The following is a 24,116-nucleotide window of genomic DNA, read 5'->3' as shown; positions in this document are numbered from 1 at the left end:
AACAATCTGAGATTATATATATATATATATATATATATATATATATATATATATATATATACATAAACCTTGTTATATATATATATACATACATATATATATATATGATATGTATTTATATAATTGTATCCTTATTATGGCAGAATCGCAACATGTTATATCGCGTTGCAATTGTTTGATTTCATAAAAACTAATGCATATTGGGTGGGGGCGGAATTCGCACCCCGTACCCGTGTATTTAAGGGGCGCGCGGTACCTTCTGCGCAGTGTACCCATGACTGCATTGGTCGCAGGGTACCTGCGACTGCATTGGTCGCAGGGTACCTGCGACAGCAGGGTACCCGCGGCAATGGTCGCCACAGTGACAGCCGACGGTATATTGATTCGGCTCTGTTCTAAGGAAAACTTTGTTATTCGATTTCCTTATGAATCGAAATTAATAAAAATTTGGTTCTTTTTTTATAAAACGCAAAAATATTAAATATTATATTATATATGTACGTATGTATATGTTTAAATATAAATATATATATATATGTATATATGTAATATATATATATATATTAAAAGATTTAAAGTTGTTAATAAAAGATTTATAAATTCATCTCTTTTTAATGATGGACAGTTTTGTAATTTTATAGTTTTAACTATTATGAATTAATAGTTTAAGATTATAAGATAAATGAAGCATATGAAAGTTAAGTTAGTGGAAACGTCTTTTAAATGTTATAATTGGAAAACTGAAGTTTAGAAGGAATTTTTAATCCATCCAAAAATTAATACATGGAAAAACGTAGGAAAATGTTCTTTCTCTAAACTTGGAATACAAAAACTGAGATTATGCATATGAATTCAAATTTGAAAACTTAGCAAACCAAAACATGTGTTTACATTGTGTATTCATTATACTAATGTTTTGGGTCTTGGGTTGACTAGTGTTGACCGGTATAGGACGTCTACCAGAGGCTTGGGGGTTATGTGAATGTGATGTCTTGATGATGTTTTTATTCGATCTTTATAAACCCAACCATGATTATGTGATGGAATGCTCTATGAGTTGATTGTGAATACTGATTGTTATAGTTGAGATTTCTTATGTCTGGAACCCTTGACTTAACCATTATTGTGGTCATCGATCAGTTGTCCTTGGATATATTCTAGTCGCCATGGTGGGACTAATATGTGGATTTATTATTGATGATGTCATGATGTGACATGTGTTGACTCAACCATTTTGGAGTCTTCGATCAGTATGATTTTGAGATATATTTTGGTTATTGAGAACCAATGGATATTTTGATTATCAGTGATACTTCAATTGCCAATAGAGAGCTGTTGTGTTCATGATTTTCTATGGATGTTGCTCATGGTGATTTGATGCTTTTATGCATATTTAATGATTTTTTAATCATGGATATTTGTTGATTTCTTATTATGGTGATTTTGTGGACTTTCTTTATGATTATGATACCATGAGCATTAGGGTAGGATATCTGCATGTAGTGTCGGGAAGTGGCTTGCAATGGGGGCCGGGGCCCTAAGAGGCTGCCAGGGTAACTCATTGTAAGTTGGTTAATAAGTGATAACATTCACACACTTAATACTAACTGAATGAACCTAAAAAGATAAGAGTTTTGGTTCTCGCCCATGCCTTGAGTGCTTGTATAGGCTAGGATGGGAGTAGAGAGAACGCATGGTTGCAACCTTGCATTCCATAGTATGCCTTGTCAGTATGAAAGGATACTAGTGGCTGCATGAGATCTGTATGGACCCGTGGAGTTTAGCTAACTGCCAGGGTAACTTGTACGAGATAAATGCGATGACACTTTCCTGCTTGCATAGTAGGTTCCTACATGTCAGTGTGTGCCTCTGGGAAGTAGATGTCTGTTTGTGTTTGGAACCTTTGAGTTAGTATAATTTTAGGATTCTTGGACTTTACAGTCGTGTGCTATGTGGTTTGATAACCTATTTTGGGACTTGAGATTATCCCCTCAGCACGGTGGGAGTGGACCACTTAGGTACCATGCGGTCGGGTGGTAGTGTATTTTCCACTCTTATCATTTGAGATTCATTGAGACTTTGTGGTTAATGCATCCTTCGTGATGGTGGATATGTATCCTTTCATTAATGATTAGCATATATTAGATGATGATATCTTATGCTTTACTTTTTATGTTAGTAGGATTTTAGGAGTGACATTCCTACTATGATAATACCGATGACCTCTTCGGTGCTTGGAATGTTACGCACGGAGGGATGGCTAGGATCCACGATGGTCTAATGATGCTATTAACGGTTGGGAGGAACTGTGCACTTAGTTTATTTATTTGATCTTTCTGATAGATGTAAATGACTTTTATGATGATGTATCATGAGTATCATGTGATGTATCATGGATTAGAATAGGATGATGTACTTTATTCTACATATGTATATTCTTTTAAGCCTTCATACCCTGTGACATGTACAGTGGATGAATGAGCAGTTGGATATGTAATAATTGAACATTGGACTTATCATATTATTTCATGTGGATGTTGTACTAGATGGATCCATGTAAGTAATTCACGTTAAGGGGATCTTAAAGAATGTAATCTGTTGTATATGTTAAGTTTACTCTTTAGATGGACATTACTATTGCTTCCATTATTGTGCATAAGTTGTAAGTGGTAATTACTTCTTTTTTTTTTTTTTAAATCTACCAAACTTAGTGAAATACTAGGTTAATTCTTTGGATCCCTTGACGGGGCATTACAGGAAGGAAACAGTGGATAGCAAAGAGACATCTGATTAGAAAGGATCAAGTACACATCAATATAAAGGTGATCTAACATCAAGCAAAAGAGTGTTAATCTCAGGATCATTACTAAGACATTCTAACAAGTGAATTAGTTAAAACTCTTAATAGAGTAGTCCTAATAGGTTGTATTGAAATCCTCTAACAAGGTGCTTACTTAATTATGAGTTGAAGTCCTTTAATCGGGCACACTTCTAATAGGGTGTTGAAATCCTTTAACAAGGTAAGTCCTTACAGTCTTTGTAATCTTTTAACAGGGCAGACCTTTCACAAGGTAGATCATGTTTCATGATCAAACATTGTAACCTTCATTGGATACAATTTATTATTATAGTAGTGAAGCTTTGTGGGTATCATCCCCACCCTAGTTTTACCTTCTCATTAGAGGGTTTCTAGGTAATCATATCTTGTGTCATGCATACTTGTTTACATACTTTAGATTTATATTTTTTATATGGTATTTAAGTTTACTTGGTAAATTATGAGATGGATGTATGGTGAATGTTTTATGGGTGAAATTTTGAAGTACTGATTCACCCCCCCCCCCCCCCCCCCCCCCCTCCACACACACACACTCTCAAATTTTACCTTTCCTATTGTAATTCCAAAAGAGTGTAGTTGAAGAAAATTCCATTCTAGTCAATAGGCAAGCCAATCCAAACTAAATGCTTGCTCAATAGCTTCAAGAGTAAAGTTACTCATGGAGTTGGCTTCACATATCAACTTCTCTTCATTCTTCTTATCACAAATCACATATTTTAGAGATGGGAGTTTGCATACTTTTTACAAAATTGTTTGACTTTGCAACACTTCATCATGTCCAGCATCTTCAAACTATGAAATATCAAGAAATTATAGTTTCTTAAGATTGTGGGTAGAAGGAAACAATTATGTCAAATCTACATATGCACAAAATCTTAGCACTTTCAAGATCCTAAGATTTCCTAACTCATCAGGTAACTTTGCAAGCATGTGGCAATTTGTGACTGAGATTTTTTTCATGGAATTCAAATAATCCCTTTGGACAACTCGTCTAAATCACTATAGTGGCCCACATTAATTTTGGTAAGGCTTGGAAATTTGAAATATTAATAACCTCATTCATGTTATTAAGGCCCTCACATAAACTCAGGGATAACTTCTCTAGACTCTCCTTCTATCTTGAAATGCATCTCTTTTTTAATGGGCACCTTATTGTCTCAAGGAATTCATTTCAATTATCCATGTCTATCAAGTTGCACTTATTTATTTTCTTGTGTTCTTTCTTGTTTTGGTTCTTCCATCATGTTCATGGCTATAAAATATTTTTGAATTGGAGCTTGTTTGCTTTACTTGAGAATTATTTTCCTTTCCAAATGTATGCTGAGATGAATTTATGTTCTGATAATTTCATTTATTGGTTTTAAGATTCTACTGAGATCTAATTGGAAAGATCATTGCTGAAAGAGATTGTTGAAAGAGGGAGATTTTTGAAGTAATATGTGTTTCAATCATTGTTTTTTCACTGATGTCAAACTTTCTATTTGTTGGTGAGACAATTGCTTATAAGATCCAAGGACTATCATTTAGTTGATTGATGAAGAGAATTTAATCAACGAGATATAACAATAGCACCTAGAGGAAAGGTTGAGTTATGGTAATGTAATGAAGTACAAGGATCAGTTAAGATAATGGTGAAATGACGTATTGATAATCTACTTGAAGTTACAAAGGTTGACCATACTTAGAAACTTTTAAAGAATAAGAAATACTAACTGTCTACAAAGCTTGACCAAGTTAATGGTAGGTGTCGAGCAAAGATAAGTCATGCCGAGTAGAAAATCAGTTGATGTCGAGTAAAAGAAAATTCTAGTATGTGTCAAGCAACACAGTTAGTGCTGAGCAAAATATAATAGGTGTCGAGCATCAGTAAAATGTAGTTGATGTCGAGTGACTTTACAGTTAATGCCAAGCTACATAGTATGTGTTGATCATCAGAAGATCAATAATCCTAAGTTGTTGTATTATTGAAAAGATCAAAGATTTTCCAAATATAAGCTGACAAGTTTATTTTCTTGAAGTCTGTGAACTAGGTGGAAGATAAGACTGATGAGATGGTGGTACAAAATTTGAGGTGAACCATTTTTTGGTGAATTCAAATGGATTCTAGGAGAAGTTTCTAGAAAAGACAAGATATGGGGTAGATATATTGTATCCTACCTAATCAATCTAAACCCCAATTGCATGGTGGAAAATGACAAAGTATTCTAATTTCCTATTTAAGGAATGTCTTGTCATGAAGCAAGAGAGTTTTTATTGAGAGGTCAAAAGAAAGAAGAGAACCTAAGGAAGAATAGAGACAAAAAATCAAGACCTCTACTTTGTCTAGTGACCAAAGAAGTGACTGCATTGCCATACCAAGCAAGAAGGCTAAAGGAGACAAATGCTTGAAGGGTGAACAAGTTGTTAGAGCTGCAAAGAATGAAAGCCAAGAAAATCGATGACTGAATTGTCATCTAGAATCTGAAAGACAAGTTATAAGTTGTGTCAAGTCAAATACTCTACTGTACTCTCTAACAATTATATCAGTTAGGGTAAAATCCTTTGGACTAAGGTTGACTTAACAGTCATTAGAAAAATTTTAATAGGGTGGCATTCCAAGTGAATGGCCTAAAGTCCTTTAACCGGGCTCACTTCTAATAAGGTAATTGAAATCCCTTAACCGGGTCACATTTAACAGTGTGCATTGTAACCGTTAATAGGGTTGACCTTTTATAAGGCATCACTTCAGAAGAGTGAAAAAGGAGTAACATGTTACTGGTCATTTTTTCCAAATTGGGTTTCCATGTTAAATCATTGTGTCAAGTGTGTGGATGAATTCTCATGTTTCATGTTTTATTGTTGCATGTTGATTTAGTAGTAACTTGCAAGTATTGGTAATAAGCTTGGATGCATATATAGAAATGAATGTTTAATGGGTTCACTAAGTTAACTAAAAAAATTTATTGGTACATCTGGACCTTGAATAACTAATTCACCCCCCTTCTCAGTTATTCTAAAGAATTCTAACAATTGGTATCAGAGCTTGTCTGCTGACTAAACTAGTTTGAAGGTACTACAAGCACAAAGATCAAGATGTCCAAGAGAGAAGTAGCCAAGCTTAATAGAGACAACTTCCCTGCATGGAAAAGCCTAATGAAATTGCATCTTGCAAGAATAGGATATCATGTGCAATCCACTAGTTTAGTAGAACATGTTGATCCTATTGGAGCTCCTACTATAGAAGATATGAAGAAGAAAGAACATAATCAGGCAATGTTAGAGATTGCCTCTACTCTCAACTATGTAGAATTTGATGACATCAAGGGATGTGACACTGCAAAGAAGATGTGGGATGCCCTAACAACCATCTATGGAGGAGACAAAAATGTTCAAAGAGCCAAGTCAGAAAGCCTCAAAGGTAAATTTGGTGACATGAGAATGGAAGAAGGTGAAAACATTGCTCAATATGTTGCTAGGATAAAAGAAGTTGTTAGTGCAATAAAAGGTGCTACTGGTCACATAGATGATGATACTATGTTAAGTAAAGTCTTGAGAACATTACTGTCTATTTATGCTATTAGAGTGTCAACAATTCAAGAATTGAGATGTATACCAAGAAATAATCTAACCCTTAAAGGTCTCGTAGGAAGACTCACTGCTTTTGAATTATTCAATTTTGACAATTACAAACCAGAATGTCTTGAATCTTCTTTTAAGGAAAAGTTGTTATTAAAATATTATGATGAGAAGAAGTAGAAGAAGAAAATAAAGATAAAGCATGCATCCAATGATAGTGATATAGTTGAAGAAGATGTTGAAAAATTGGAGGCACTAGTGGCAAAAAGATTTCATAGAGGTAAAGGAAAATTCAAAGGTAAGTTACCCATCATTTGTTTCAATTGTAATGAAGTTGGTCATATTGCTGCAAGATGTCCACAAAAATAAAAACTATAGAGAAGGAAACAAGTACAAAAATAGAAGAGAAAATGACAACAGAGATTACAAAGACAAAGGCAAAAAATGCTACATTGTTGAAGAAGGTGAATCTGATGAACATGGATGAAGTAGTGTATGTTGCAATGAAGGATGAATCTGATGAGGATGAGGCAACTACACTTTTGACTTGTGTAAATAAAAATGACAAGTGGATGCTCACATCACATGATAGGAGATAAAAGTAAGTTCCTTACCTTAAATCATTATGATGGAAATAGTGTTAGATTTGGTAATGATGCTCCATGTCTAATAAAAGGAAAAGGTTCCATTAAACTCATAAAAAAGATCTCTTGTGATAATGCTTATTATGTTGAAGGATTGAATTATAATCTATTGAGTGTGTCACAACTAAGCAATGTAGGATGCAAAGTTGAATTTGGAAATAAGACTACCAAGATATATGAAAACAATGGAAAACTAATAGGAAAAGGAGACCAAACTAGAACTAATCTATTTTACCTTGATATAGAGGATTCTACTTGTCTTATGGTGAAATTTGATAATGAATGGTTGTGGCATAAAAGGTTGTGTCATGTCAAATTTGATAACTTGATAAATATCTGTTGGAATTTACAAGTGGGAAGATTTACTTATGAGGGGGGGTGAATCAAAAGTAACAATATTTTAACCTCTAAAACCTTTAACTGAGATTATTCACATGCATCTAACACATCTAATTAATATGAAACTAAAGACATGCATGAAAAATATAACACAAGATTTTGGTCACCTAGAAACCCTCCAAAATGAGAAGGTAAAATTGGGGTGGGGATGACACCCACAACTTATCACTGCAGCAATATGTAACTAGTTAAGGTTACAAAGTTTGACCACCATCAATGGTCTGCCCTGTGAAAGGCATGCCCTATTAAAGGCTTTACACCCTGTTAAAAGTGACCTATCTAAAGGATTTACAAACATTCACTTGGAATGTCACCCTATTAAAGGATTTATCACCTTGTTAAAGGTTCTACAAAATAGCTATTAAGTCAACCTGTCTTCATAGGATTTTCATCCTCCCAATACAATGCTTAGAAAGTATAGTAGAATGTGTTGACCTGATGACTTAAAATCTTCAATTGTTGATTCTAGATCTTTGTTCTACTCAATCTATTCTGATCCTTCTTGATCTAATATGTCTCTATTCGAAGTGTTGATGCTCTGTTCTGATCGACTTGATTCTGCAATGTTTCTCATCCTCTAAGTCCTTACGCCCCTTTTTTTCTTCAAAATTTCACTAGCATTCTCTTATGCATTCCCCCAATACCTTTTACTCTCTCATTCAACACTAAATTATGGGGTTTTGACCTCCTTATAAAGGTTTTTGAGACTTAGGATTAGGTATGAATCTACGATCGAGATTCATCCATCTTTCTCGTTCAATTCTTTACACTTTTCTTATTGGTTACATGCTTTCTCCTTTTTTCTGATTGGTTACATGTTGATTGCATAGGGAATCAAAAATATTTCATCTTATCTTGTAGATCCTTCAAGATTCATCTTGATTTGGCTCATACATGGTTTACATCTAAGTTTATGAAGGCACAAACTCATATGTTGAGTCTGTGTTAGCACTTACTGATTGCTGATGCTTGACACATGTAGGATTTCTATCTTGCTCAGCTCCTATAGTAAATATGTCTCACTTGGCACCTATACTAGCTCGACACATATACTTTGCTTGGCATCAATTATCACTCGACACTTGAAACTTTCTCGGCACTTGAATAACTTGGCACATGTTGAATTTCTAACATGGCACATATTGTAGCTCAGCATCTATATTATACTCGACATCAACTTAGAAATTGGTTGTGTGTGTTGACACTCAATTGTCAAAACCAATATGAGACCAACAATTTCCCTCTTTGACATGAGTGTCAAAAACACTTAACTAAGCATTATGAATCTGATCTCTATGAGTATAATATGCATCTTGTTCGGCATATGTACAAAACTTCAAAAACTTGTTCCAAATTTTGTAGAAGACTATATACCTCAAAACTTGTAACTCCCCCTGAGCTAATGTGCCATTTCTATATCAAAAACTCCTTATGTTGAATTTTTCTCATGTTGATTATTCTTATACTCTTTATCTCTGCCTTGTCATTCTGCTCTCCTCTATTTTTACTCTATTTTTGCTCCCCCTTTTTCACTTCTTTCCTTGCATTTTTTGTATCCTTTTGGCTTTATCTCCTTATCTCTCCTCAAAACTCAAAATTATATTATCTCCCCCTTTGGGTATCTCCCCCTTTGGGTCTCATTTATTATCTCCCCCAATTTATTATATCTCCCCCTTTTTGACACTTATGTCAAAGGGTTCTATGAATGAATTGAATACTTAGCCAAAAAAGATTTATTTACCTCCATAATGATTTTTAGAGAAGCATCCCAATTTTCTAATGCAATTTCCAATGCTTTAAGTTAAATGGTTGTCTCTATTGCAAGGTGTACTAGGCCTTCCAATGTAGAAAGATTGGGATCTTTCTTCAAGACATTATCTGCATAGGTCATTTCTTTGTGCAAAACTTCCATGTGAGGGGTTATGGTAGACTAGATTTGTATTAATGTTGCCTTGGTGTTAGCCTCATCTGCTATGAGTACAACTAATTCCTTTTGTGTGTGAAGCGTTGTAGCAAAATGCTTCTCACTTTGAGTTGGATCCTTGGGTAGCTGCATGCTAGATACTTTGAGGTTCCTTTCCAAGCTCAATATTCTCTGGTTGGTCTCTTGTGTGAAGTATGAGGAATCACACGGTTTAGAGTACAATGAGAATATATTCTCAAGTTCTGATTTCACCTTCTCAACTTTCTTTGCCAGCTCCACTTGTGATAGTGTTATCTCACCAGATATTTTCTCATTTACCTTCATTTAGAATTTCTTTTCAGACCATTCAAGAAATTTGGCATTGGTGTCTAGGTCTTCATTCTATACTTGATCCACTATGTTGGACAATTGCTCCATTATGGGCTTTGTCTCATCAGGTATTTGCAAACTGAAAGCATCTAGAAAGATGTCCTTAATTTCTATCAATGATTGCCTTTTCCTATACTCATTCTTGAGTATCTCTTACTTCTTCTTCTTCTCCAGTGCCTCTTGCACTTCATTGATCTGCTCTATGTTCATTGTTTTATAATCATAACTTGGTATGACTATCTCCTCATCAAGTACAGGGTCTCCATAGTGAAGTACCCTTGCTACCTTGGTAGAGCTCAAGCCTGATGCTGATATTCACAGTGGTACTACATCAATGCTCAGCTGTTGTGTAGTTCCAGTAGGAGTCCCTGTAGTGGGCAAATTGACCAATGTTTGGATTGCCTCTTGTTTCTTCTCCTTAGGGCTCTCCTCCTTGTCTTCTTTAGTTCTACCTTGATCAATGATTTTAATCTAAGGAAGTTCACCTTAACTTTATGTTGTAGGATCAAAGATACCTTCTATCCTATTTTCTCCTTTGCTTGCTCCTCAATAGTTGAAGTCATTGTAACTGTGGTGTCAACCTTAGCAGATGCATCTTGTATTGCTTGGTCTTGTGGTTGTCCACTTGTAATTGTTGAATTATGTGAAGGTGGTTCTTGTGGATTCACCTTCTCCTTTGTTATCTCAGCTACTGCCTTCTATAGTTCCTTCACACTCACCAAAATTGGATTGGTACATAGCTATGATTGTAGAGTAGTTTGGTGAAAGATCTTTCTAAGATCCTCTGTAGTCAATGGGCTAATGTTCTGACTAGAGGTGTTAGGAACATCCTTTACAATTATTGTCTCTACAGATGTGGGTGTTACATGTGGAGGGCTAGGTGGTGGCAACTATGTGTCTTACACACTCTATTCCTATTGTTGCTCCTCAGTTATTGTCATATCACCCTTTTTTGTTTCCTTCTCCACTATAACATCTTTCTTTTCTTTCTCTCCTTCTTCCGTGTCATTTTCCTCTTCATTATCTTCATCATTCCTTCCCTCAAAGGGATCTTCTTGTCCTTCCTTAACTATTTGGAGGCCATAAATTACTTTCCACATGAGAGTGGACTTCTTCACAACATCTATTTTATTTTGCAAAATGTTGAGTGCTCTATATTTGGGTGCAAATTTGCTCCCATGCTTCTTTCTTGTCTCACTTATTTGTCCTTTTGTTAGTTCAGGCATCACATGATCCAATGTTGACTCTCTTATTTGATTCTCCATATTGAGGCAATAATGCCATTTATTTTCTACAATGGAATAGAGCTCCTTAGGCATAGTATTATCCAGTTCAAGTGGAGTATTCTTGAACTTGGCCATCATAGTGTAGACTGATTCTTCCACTATGTTTTGCTCCTCTCTTGTCAACTTATTAAAATTAATGCCTTTAAGTCTTGACAAGTCTGCATTGTCTCTTATATTGTCACAAACATTTTCCAAATCTAATTTAGTGGTGCGACTTACCACTCTCAATTGCTCATTATCATCTAACTCTATCCTCTCTTCATTTGACTCTAGAGGTGAAACATATTTTCTCCTCTTTTTCTCTACTAGCCCTCCCTATTCTATAGCTTTCTTCTTTTCTTTTTCTTTGGCTACCTTTGTTGTAGCTCTTGTATCTACCTTGGTGGTAGATTTTTTTGGGCTTGGCTTAGCCTTCTTTTTTCCTTTAGGCTATGCAATAGGTTGTTTCTGTGATTTCCTCTTCTTGGGCTCTACTTTAGGTGCTTCTTATTCCTACTCAGCACCTTCTTGTTCTTTAGCATCCTCACCCATGCCCTGGGTTAATGCTAGTGGTCCTTGCCCCTATTCCTCTTCATCATCATCATCTTCTTCTTCTTCTTCTTCTGCCTTTGCTGAGCCTTCACCAAATTTTTCCTTAAGATTCTTCACTAATTCATCCTTTTTCTTAAGTGTAGAAGTAGTCTTTAACTCCATATCTACTTTGGATCTCACTACATCATATGTGCCAAAATTTTGGGCACTCTTATCTACTTCCTCAGCTAACAATGTTGTAATTGCTACAGATGCTTCATCAATATTTATTTCAAACCCAAGTGGTCTAAGCCATCTTACTCTTGGTATGGCTGCTTGAATGTAGGTATAGTCAATATCAACAAAAAAAAAAATTTCATTTATGTGTTGCTCCACAAGTGAGACTAGAATCCTATTGATTTCTTGAAATCTTCAAAAAAGCTAGTCATGAGTGTCTCAAAATTTTCCCCCGTTTGTTCAATGTATTCATTCACCTGGGGTATTATGGACCTATTTGTCTTCCAGCTAACCTTTCCAAAATAGGGGAATTCATTTTGTACATAAAAGAATATACATATCAAAATTGCTCCAAATTTACATTGTTCTCCCTTTGTTCTCCTTATAGCTCCCAAATTCTCATTGATCTATTGTAGTTGCAATTCTACTAGATCATAGGTATGATCCTTTTTAACAAGTTTATAACCAATATCCACTACAATATAGGGCACATTGTTGAGTCTACTAGATTGATAAAACTTGTGGGATATGACTCTAACAACAAAATCAACAAGAGGATCCTTAATAGTATCTATGGTCATGCCTCTCTTGTTCCACTTGGCTCTAGTATTCTTCTCAATGGCTTCTTCGGAGTCACTTCTTAGGGTTTTGGGCCAATCTAGGGTTAGATACCCTGTTACCCTATGGATAATCCTTTTTGAGATTTTGACTTGGCCATCTTCTAACCACAAGCTACCATCATAAATCCTACTTAGTACAATTCTAATCCATTCAGTCTTAAAAATAGTAGGGAACTCTAGGGCACAGGTTAAGCCCTTCTTCTCTACAATTTGAAATTCTTCTTTCAAGACTCTATTCTCACACAATTTATCATATGCCTCTCTGATCTCCATGTCTCCAATAGCACTAATCTTACAATTATAGAATCTCCTAACATCTTAGACCATTACAACCTTAGGAGGACTTATAGACAAGGCTCTGGCAAGGTTAGTTTTATAGGCAACTTCAAGGATAGGTCAAAAATTAGGTTGTTTAACTTCATTTGACACTAACTGAACTTCAAACAGCTCTTTATCCTGAGGTTTTCTAGAGCTAGAGACCTTTTCTTCAAACTAGGGTTTTAACACAAAGAAATTTTGAAACTGTGTAGCTTGGCACAAGTATAAATACCTTGAATCATTGAAACTATGTTGAATCTTTGTAGAAATCTAGTCAAATGCTCAAAATTTTGCTTGGAAATCATTCTACACTATTCTTTGTCTTTTCTCTTTGCTCGCCATGGTGAAAATGATTCAAAATGTGATCATATACCCTTGTTTCATAGCATTTAATGCTTAGTGTGTTTACATCTAACCACTCAGCTTCTTAAGCAATTCTACTTTACTCGACTTCCATTGCCTTTTCAATTACTCAACATACACTAGAGTTTCTCTTACTCGACTTCCACTGGAATTTCCCTTCATTGGCATCCACTACTAACTCAACTGCAACTAACCACTCAACCTCTACTAATTTTGGCAGACATCTCGGCATGTACTAGATCTTTACTCGACATTTGAAGGTAAATTTTCTCACTTGGAAACACTTGTGAAAATTTAAAAGTTTTAACTTTGCATCTCTATTCATGTTGATCTATCCTTTTCAATACTTACTTGTCTAGAAACTGATGTATGATAAAACATTAAATATCAGTTCCATAGACCTTCTTTTGTTTAGTTGGATGAAGTGATCTCTCCATTAGATGTACTTCCTCCATCTTTCTTCTTCCATGTTTTATTCATCTCTCCTCTGATGTGTTCAACATCTACCTTCCCTTTTCCTTTGTTGAACTCTGAGTCAGGTGCCTTTGACCTTGTTGGGCAATTTCTGATGATGTGTCCAGTCTTCAAACAAATAAAGCATGTAGTTTGGCTCAACCATCTATTGTAGTTTCCACTTAAATTTTTTCTTATGCAATTTTGCGGGATGTGTCCATAATCTTGATAGTAGTGACAGCTTTGCCTAGTGTTGTAATCCCAATTGTAGTTATGTCCATGATTATTTTCCCTTGTTGGTTGATTAGGTGTCCACATAGGCTTTGATCTACATTCAAAAGCTCTGTGTCCATACTTCTTTTAATTGTAGCAGAGACCTTCAAATCTTGGTGTTTTGATGGTTCTAGTCCTGTAGTCATATGCTTGGTGTCCTTGCTTGTTGCACTTATGACAATGACCCATATTCTTAGGTTTGTCATGTTGATGGTCATTCTTGCTCCTACACACATTAGAGGTATGTCTTTTTTACCACAAAAATGACAAGTAGGTTTAGTGTTCTTACCTTTGTCACTTCTTTCTTCTGCAATCTTGGATGACTCTCCTTTTTCAATGCTAGTGTATCCTAGTCCTGTAGTGTCATTGTTGGATCTTGGTGATTTCAGAAGTTGTTCAAAGTACTTGATAGCTTCATTAGGTTTGTTGAAGCTTTTTACAATCTCTTTTTCTCTTCTCAAGTCATTTTGCAGTTTTTCATTTTGCATCTTCGGTGTGGAGATCTCAATGTCTTTGATATTCAACTCATGATGTGTATTCATCATCTGGTTTAGGGTGTCTAACTACATGTTGGAAATTCTTGCAAGCTCAATTGACTTTTCCTCCAATATGTTAGCAAGGTTTCTCTTGTCTTCTTCTATCATAGCCTTTTTCTTCAAGAGCTCTTTTCTTATGTTCAATTACTTCACAAAGCATCATGGCTTGTGATTCTTGTTCAATCTTGAGAGTTCTGATCTCTTCTACTTGAGCCCTATTCTTCTCCATCAGATCTACTATTGTTGCATCAAACTCTTTGGAATATCCATTTGCAAAAACTTTTGAGGTATCAATCTCCTTGTACTATGTATCATTCTCAGCTATGGAAATCTCTCTTCTTCTCTTTAAGGATTTCCTTAGTTCTTTCCCTAGCTTCTTCTAGAGAATGTAGAATGAGGTGTATCTCAATCTCCTAGTTTTCTATGATCTTCCCAAGTTTGTAGACTTCCATTTCCAAATCTTTTCTTCAAGTTGTAAGGCTTCTCCTTAGAATAACTTGGCTCTGATACCAATTGTTGGAATTTACAAGTGGGAAGATTTACTTATGAGAGGGGGGGATGAATCAGAAGTAACAATATTTTAACCTCTAAAAATTTTAACTGAGATTATTCACATGCATCTAACACATCTAATTAACATGAAACTAAAGACATGCATGAAAAAGATAACACAAGCTTTTGGTCACCCAGAAACCCTTCAAAATGAGAAGGTAAAACTAGGGTGGGGATGACACCCACAACTTATCACTATAGCAATATGTAACTGGTTAAGGTTACAAAGTTTGACCACCATCAATGGTCTGCCCTGTGAAAGGCCTGCCCAATTAAAAGCTTTACACCCTGTTAAAAGTGACCTATCTAAAGGATTTACAAACATTCACTTGGAATTTTACCCTGTTAAAGGATTTATCACCTTGTTAAAGGTTCTACAAAATAGTTGTTAAGGCAACCTATCTTCATAGGATTTTCATTCTCCTAATACAATGGTTAGAAAGTATAGTAGAATGTGTTGACCCGATGACTTACAATCTTCAATTGCTGATTCTAGATCCTTGTTCTGCTCAATCTTTTTTGTTCTTCCTGATCTAATATATCTTTGTTCGAAGTGTTAATGCTCTATTCTGATCAACTTGATTCTGCAATGTTTCTCATCTTCTAAGTCCTTACACCACTTTTTCTTTCTTCAAAACTTTGCTAGCATTCTCTTATGCATTCCCACATGACCTTTTACTCTCTCATTCAATACTAAATTATGGGGTTTCAACCTCCTTATAAAGGTTTTTGAGACTTAGGGTTAGGTATGAGTCTACGATTGAGATTCATCCATATTTCTCGCTCAATTCTTTACACTTTTCTTATTGGTTGCATGCTTTCTCCATTTTTTTGATTGGTTGCATGCTGATTGCATAGGAATCAAAAAGATTTGATCTTATCTTGTAGATCCTTTGAGATTCATCTTGAGTCGGCTCATATGTTGATTTTGTGTTACTCAACACTTATTGATTGCTAATGCTAGACACATATAGGATTTATGTCTTTTTTGGCTCCTATAGTAACTCTTTCTCGCTCAACACCTATACTAGCTTGGCACATATACTTTGCTCAGCATAAATTGTCACTCGGCACTTGAATAACTTGACACCTGTTGAATTTTTGACTCGGCACATACTATAGCTCAGCATCTATATTATACTCAACATCAACTTAGAAATTGGTTAAGTGTGTTGACACTCAATTGTTAAAACCAATATGAGACCAACAATATTAGCAATTTGAAGAAAGTTGGAGATTTTCCCAAACTAAAAAAGCCTGATAATGTGATATGCAAACAATGTTAGCTACGAAAAATAACTAAGTCAAGTTTCAAAAGTAAAACTTACACCTGTAAAGAGATACTAGAGATAGTTCATACTAACTTGTGTGGACCTATAGAAGTGCAAAGTTACAAAGGAGACAAATATATAATGTTGTTTGTAGATGACTACTCTAGGATGATGATAGTCATGTTTTTGAAGAAAAAGTCTGATGCCTTTCAAATGTTTAAGTGGTTTTTGGCAAGAGTTGAGAAAGAGACAGGTAAGAGTCTGAAATATTTGACATCAGACAGAGGAGGAGAATTCACATCAAAAGAATTTGAAGTGTTCTACAATGATAGAGGAATCAAAAGATAGACATCAACACCTAGGACCCCTCCACAAAATGGAATTGGTGAAAGAAGAAATAGGTCAATAATGGACTATGCCCAGATACTTATGATGGAAAATAATATTTCTCTAAAATATTGGAGAGAACTTGTAAGTATAGCTATCTATACCCTAAACCAAGTACAAATCAAGAAAGGTACTAATTCAACACCCTTTGAATTATAGTATGGATATTCACCCAATGTAAAACATTTTAAGGTATTTGGGAGAAAAAGTTATATTCTCAAAGATATAAGGAATGGTAAGTTTGATGCAAAAAGTGATGAAGGTATATTCCTTGGCTACTCCACAAGAAGCAAAGGATACAAGTGTTTGATTACTAACACTAACAAAATTGTGAAAAGTGCAAATGTAAATTTTGATGAATACACAGAAGCTCATAATGTTGAACCAATCAAAGAACCAAGGGAGTACAAATCATTTGTATATTTCTATGAAGGAATGCCTTCTAAAGAAGAAGTTGCCAATCAAGTTGGAAATCAACAAAAAAATTTAGTAACTACCAAATCACAACTAGTGAATGCCAAATTGAATTTAAGAACTAAGCTGCATTCAAATGTTGAGTTACAGAATGAAGAAATTGTACATTCTAATTCTGAAGTTAGTATACCTAGAAGAGAAATTGATATACCTAACAGAAATATACATAGTGACTCAGAAGTTGAAAAACAAGACGAAGAAATAAGAACAGAGCCAAGACTATCCAAATATGTTAGAAGACATCATCTTGCTGACCAAATCATTAGAAACAAAGATGATAAACTAATGACAAGGAATAGACTAAGGAATGAATCATCCTTTCTAAGCAAGAAAGAACCCAAGATAGTTAAAGATTCTCTAGAAGATGATGATTGATACAAAGCTATGGAAGAAGAAATTGATTAGATAGAGAAAAAAAAAACTTGGAGTTTAGTTCCAAGGCCAGATGACAAAAATGTGATTGGTACCAAGTTGGTGTTTAGGAACAAGCTAAATAAAAATGGTGAAATCACAAGAAATAAAGCTAGACTGGTTTGCAAAGGATATGCACAAGAGGAAGGAATACGCTATGGAGAGAAATTTTCCCCTGTTGCAAGAATGGAAGGAGTAAGAACTCTACTTGCATATGTTGCCTATAAAGGATTCAAAGTTTATCAGATGGATGCTAAGTCTACATTTCTAAATGACATACTAGAAGAAGAAGTTTACATAGAATAGCCAAAAGGATTTGTTGATGACAATAACAAGGATAAGTTATGTAAACTGCATAGAGCTATATATCATTTGAAACAAGCACCAAGAGCATGGTATGAAAGACTTCATAAATATCTTATGAAGATTGGATTTGAAAGAACTAATGACAACATCAATCTATATATAAAAATAGAAAAAGGTAAAGACATTTTTTTATTTGAAATCTTTGTTGATGATATAATATTTGGAGGACAAGATGCTTTATGCAAGGATTTTGCTAATCAGATGAAACATGAATTTGAAATGTCAATGTTTGGTGAGATCAAATTCTTTGTGAGACTGCAAGTTTATCAACTTAAGTGTGGCATATTTTTTACCCAGTCAAAGTACATCAAGAAAATACTAAAAACATTTGGACTAGAAGATTCAAAACCAATAAGCACACCCATGATAATAGGACATAAACTATCAAAGAATGATGATTCTGCTGAAGTGAATCAAACACTATATAGGTCAATGATTGGTAAGTTGCAATATGTTGTACATAGTAGACCTAATATTGCATTATCTATTGGAATAGTTGCAAGATTCTTTACAAATCCCAGAGAAAATAATTTAAAGCAATGAAAAGAATAATGAGATACTTGAAAGGAACAGAAGAGTTTGGCCTTTATTACAAAAAAAATGAAAAGTTTGATTTAAGAGCCTACACTGATATTGATTGGGGAGGTAATATAGATGATAGAAAAAAACACCAATGCAGGAGCACTTGTCTTAGGTAAGAGACTAGTTACCTGGACTAGTAAGAAGCAAAGTTGTACCTCACAATTCATAGCTGAAGTTGAATATGTTCTTGCTGCTATAAACTACAAAAACATTGTATGGATCAAGCATCTACTCAAAGGAATGAAGGAAGAAATAGTAGAGCCTATGATACTTTATTGTCATAACACTAGTGCTATAAAAATATCAAAGAATCCAGTAATGAACACCAAAACTAAGCACAATGCAATCAAGTATCATTATGTAAGAGAGCAAGTTGAAAACAAAGAGGTGAAGATGGAGTATGTCAATACAAAAAAACAAATTGCTGATATTTTCACCAAACCATTACCTAAGGATGCATATGAATATCTCAAAGGTAAGTTAGGGGTGATACCCCTATCAAAGGTTGTTTAAAGTAACAACAAGACTACCTTGCATCAAATAGGTTAAATGCCAAATATCAAAATTGATGCAAAGGCTCTTACTTTAGGTAATACCTAAAGTAATCAAAGTGCTGAAATTCCAAAACAGTCACAAGCAAGGTGATAGAGGGAGAAATTGGAGATAATAGAAATTCTTTATCTACATGATAATATGTTAAGATGATACATCTTTTGCATTGTTGTCAAAGAGGGAGAAATAGCAGAAACTGATCAGTAACTTAAGAGGGAGAAAAACCCAGAGGGTGAAAAGCAAAAAGTAGCTAATAGGGAGAAATTACAGAAGTGCAGCTAAAGAGGGAGAAATAGTAATAAACTAATCATAAGCTTAGAGGGAGAAATAGAACAAGGAAACAACAAAAACTAATTAGGATGATAGATCTAAGAGAAAGAAAAGAGAAAGTGTATCACAAGATTGATGCTTGTTGATTAGCAGTAAACACATAAGGGAGAAATCCTATTCTATCTTGTAAGAATGAGCTATAAGAAAATAAATTTAGAAGGAATTATTAGAAAGAATGAACATAATTTGTAACTTACTTAGAAGTTGGAAATTGTTGATGCAAGAAACAATTTTGAGACAGTTTTTCTTTTTGGTATTGTATTTTTGTTTTAACCTAGTCTATTTGGTCAAACAAAATGTTTTACCATTCAGATGACTTGGTTGATCAGTTTGGTTTGCCATCAATGCCAAAGAGGGAGATTGTTGAGATCTAATTGAAAAGATCATTGCTGAAAGAGATTGTTGAAATAGGGAAATTGTTGAAGTAATATGTGTTTCAATCATTATTTAATTACTGATGTCAAACCTACTATTTTTTAGTGAGACAATTTCTTATAAGATATAACAACTATCATTTAGTTGACTAATGAAGAGGATTTAATCAACTAGATGTAACAATAGCACTTAGAGGAAAGATTGAGTTATGGTAATGTAATGAAGTACAAGAATCAGTTAAGACAATGGTGAAATGATGTATTGACAATCTAATTAAAGTTACAAAGGTTGGTCATACTCAGAAACTTTAGAAGAATAATAAATACTAAGACTATCCACAAAGCTTGATCAAGTTGATGGTAGGTGCCAAGCAAAGATAAGTCATGCTGAGCAGAAAATTACTTGGTGCCAAGTAAAAGAAAATTCTAGTATGTGTCAAGCAACATAGTTAGTGTCAAGCAAAATACAATAGGTGTCGAGTATTAGTAAAATTTAGTTGATGTCAAGTGACTTTACAGTTGATACTGAGCTACACAATATGTGTCAAGCATTAGAAGATCAATAATGCCGAGTTGTTGCATTGTTGCAAAGATCAAAGATTTCCCAAATATAAGCCAAAAAGTTTGTTTTCTTGAAGTCTATGAACCAGGTGGAAGATAAGACTAATGAGCTAGTGGTATAGAATTTGAGGTGAACCATTTTTGGGCGAATTTAAATGGATTCTAGGAGAAGTTTATAGAAAAGACAAGATATGGGGTAGATACATTATATCTTGCCTAATCCATCTAAACCCTAATTGGATGATGCAAAATGGAAAAGTATTCTAATTTCCTATTTAAGGAATGTCTAGTCATGAAGCAAGAGAGTTTTTTTTTGAGAGGTCAAAAGCAAGAAGAGAACCTAAGGAAGAACAAAGACAGAAAATCAAGACCTCTACTTTGTCTAGTGACCAAAGAAGTGACTACATTGGCATACCAATCAAGAAGGTTGAAGGAGACAAATGTTTGAAGGGTGAAAAATTTGTCAAAGCTGCAAAGAATGAAAGCCAAGAAAATTGAGGACTGAATTGTGATCTAGAATCTACAAGACAAGTTGTAAGTTGTGTCAGATCAAATACTCTATTTTACTCTCTAACAATTGTATCTGTTAGGGTAAAATCCTTTGGACTAAGGTTGACTTAATAGTCATTAGAAAATCCTTTAATAGGGTTCCATTCCAAATGAATGGCATAAAGTCCTTTAACCAAGCTCACTTCTAATAGGGTGATTGAAATCCCTTAATCGGGTCACATTTAACAGTGTGCATTGTAACCTTTAATAGGGTTGGCCTTTCACAGGGCATCACTTCAAAAGAGTGAAAAAGGAGTAGCATGTTACTAGTGGTTTTTCCCAAATTGGGTTTCCACATTAAATCAATGTGTCAGATGTTTGGATGAATTTTCATGTTTCATGTTTTATTGTTGCATGTTGATTTAATAGTAACTTGCAAGTATTGGTAATAAGCTTGGATGCATATACAGATATGAATGTTTAATGGGTTCACTAAGTTAAGTGAAAATTTTTATTGGTACATCTAGACTTTGAATAATTGATTCACCCCCCCTCTCAGTTATTCTAAAGAATTCTAATAGATTCTACATATATTTTGGTACTACTGTATCCCCTCTAACATCTCCTTGACCTTGCCTTAGATTTTTAATATTGTATGTAATGGCTCTCAGCTCTCAATATATCCATAAGTCAAAAGAAAATGTTTGTAATTGCAGTTGTCATTTTTTCCATTTGATATCTAGTATCAATCTATAAATGAGAGGTCACTCCAAAAATGTATTCACACAAATATTGGTATAGTTTAGTTAGTAATTTTTTTAAAACTTTTGATATGGTATTATATTTTCCACTTCTATTATTTTCTCCACATTGTCTCTAGACAATATTCACTTGATAATTGTGAAAAAAAAAATCTAAAATGGAGTTATGGTGTGTACTTCTTTAGTTAGGTTAAATGCACATTCCCAATTCTTTCTTAAAAGATTAGATTTGTTAAGTAACCAAGATTCTTATCCAAATTCTTTTCACCAAGAAATAACCTTTGGCCTCCATTATGATCTCAACTGCTCTAGTTGGTTTCTAGTATTATCAAATTCATGCTTGACAAGTTGTGAGTCCTAGGAAGGCTCCGATAACCTCCACGTTATTTTTCACTAGAAGACAAAATAACTCAAAGATGTTGGTTATCTTTTAGTACAAGATGTGCTAACTAATTTATGATATGTTAAATAAGATTAGGTATTTTTTGCATTTGTAGCTAGTCATGCTCTGGAGATTCTGAATTATACTAGTGTTAAGGGTAAGCCAATGAGAATAATAATTTCCCATCATGAGCCAAGCATTCGGAAGAGTAGCTTTGCAAACATATTCATCAAGGTGAATATGTTACATCAATATTTTAACCTAGACTATATATTTTTGTTTATTTTTCTTTCTATGACATAATAGTTGAAGATTTGTGTGTTAATCTTAAAGTTATTTGTTTGCAGAATATCAACAAAAGTATAGATAATAGAGGATTGTATGATACATTCTCTACTTTTGGGACCATTCTTTCTAGCAAAGTGGCTATAGATAAAAATGTCTAGTCCAAAGGTTATGGTTTGGTCCAGTATGAGCAAGAAGAGGCAACATAGAGTGCCATTAAAAAATTGAATGGCTTGTTACTTAATGGAAAGCAGGTCTATGTTGGCTTGTTTGTGAGATAGAAAGAAAGAGGGTGATAAATGGGCACTTCCAATTTTAGCAATGTTTTTTGGTGAAAAACTTGTCTAACACAACTAGATATGAAGATTTGCAAAATGTTTCTAGTAAATTTGGCCCCATCACTAGTGCAACTATTATGAGGGATGTGGATGGAAAATCCAAAGGCTTTGGATTTGTTAATTTTGAAAATGCAAATAATGTAGCTATTGTTCTTGATAGTTTAAATGGAAAAACTTTTAATGATGATAAGGAATGGTATGTTGCAAGGGCACAGGAAACGGTTGAAAGGGAGGCAGAATTGAAAACCAAGTTTGAACAAGAGAGGAAGGAAAAAATGGAAAAATTTTAGGGTACTAATTTGTATCTGAAAATTTTGGATGATTCCATTGATGATGAAAAACTAAGAGAACTATTTTCTAAATTTGGCACCATAACATCTTACAAGGTATATCTTCTCATGAATATGATGTTAGTAAGGTTCTTCTCATTTTATTATTTTCTTGTGGATTACATTGTGGTTAAATTTAGCTCCTATAGCATCTCATGGAAAAAAGATTCTACTTATTGTGTATTTATTATCTTAACATCTAGCTAGTATTTTTAGGTTATGAGGGATCCCCAAGGTCAGAGCAGGGGGATCAGATTTGTGGATTTTTCTTCTCTAGAAGAAGTTATGTATGTTGTAAGATGTTAATTATTATCATGTTAGATTTATTTTTTGAATCCATAGTATCTAACCAAATTTTCCTATGTTTTATCCACTGGAGCATTTCATGTATTTGAATGTGATGTATTTTTCATGAATTGTAGGTTGTTGAGATGAGTGGAAAGATGGCTGGAAGAAAACCTCTTAATTTTTCATTTGTTCAATGAAAACTATAGAGAAGGGTGAGACTGTGGGTATGTAGAGTTCTTGTGATAGAAAATTCAAGATGCCCATATTGATTTGCTAGATGAACAGAAGATTCAAATGCTTGCAAAAAATGTAAATACTTGATCTTTTGTCATGCCACGCTTAGTTTTCTTAGATGAGAGCTCCCATTGGAGTTACTCCTACAATACCAACTAGTTTATCACCATATCATCCTAGTGCTCCAAAGCTCACCCCATAGCAATTGTTCTATAGTTAGAGTCCTCATGGCTTGATTCCTCCATAGGTTAGTAAATGGGATCGATAGTACTTTAATTTTGATTCACAGGGAGTTACTTTGGCTAGAAATTCCCTAATTCTTGTAATTCCTTGCAACCTAGAGGTTTCGATTATCAACAACAATTATTACCTAGAATTCACCCTGGAATGGCATAGATGCAAAATTTTATGCTATTGTTTCAATTATAGAGGCAAATCCAACAAGGAAAAAGAATGGGTCGAAGGAGGGGTGGTGCACAACAAATTCAACAATAGCAACAACAACAATAGGTACTTGGTGCATTTGTGTTTCCCATACTTGATGAACTTTTAATAACTCATACTTCTTTATTTTCTAATCATGTGGGGAATGCAACATGGAAAACTTAGAATACTCTCAAGACTTAAAAGCTTTACCTAAGAAACCAAACTTTGTTAGAACTAACTATCATCCCACCTTTACTGGTGTATCCTGTACTATTGTAGATTCACTATCTTCTAAAGCAAGGCCAATACATCTTGATCCCATCATCAGCATGGAAATTGGTCTGCTATAGTACTAAATCATTTCCTAGCTAGCTTGGTGATTTCTATTCTTATGTGAT

The 24,116-nt window shown here is 34.4% G+C and overlaps 1 pseudogene; it reads left to right on the top strand.

The window, feature by feature from the left end:
* LOC149535973 (polyadenylate-binding protein 2-like) overlaps window positions 1-23,787 on the top strand; it is a 29,349-nt pseudogene extending 5,562 nt beyond the window's left edge.
* The last annotated feature ends 329 nt before the right edge of the window (window positions 23,788-24,116 follow it).

The sequence above is a fragment of the Cupressus sempervirens genome, chromosome 10, assembly GCF_028749045.1.
Source record: "Cupressus sempervirens isolate cs-2001-9-10 chromosome 10, ASM2874904v1, whole genome shotgun sequence".
Lineage (NCBI taxonomy): Eukaryota > Viridiplantae > Streptophyta > Pinopsida > Cupressales > Cupressaceae > Cupressus > Cupressus sempervirens.
The sequence above is the reverse complement of the archived record's forward strand: the minus strand, read 5'-3'. Positions and strand labels throughout refer to the sequence as shown.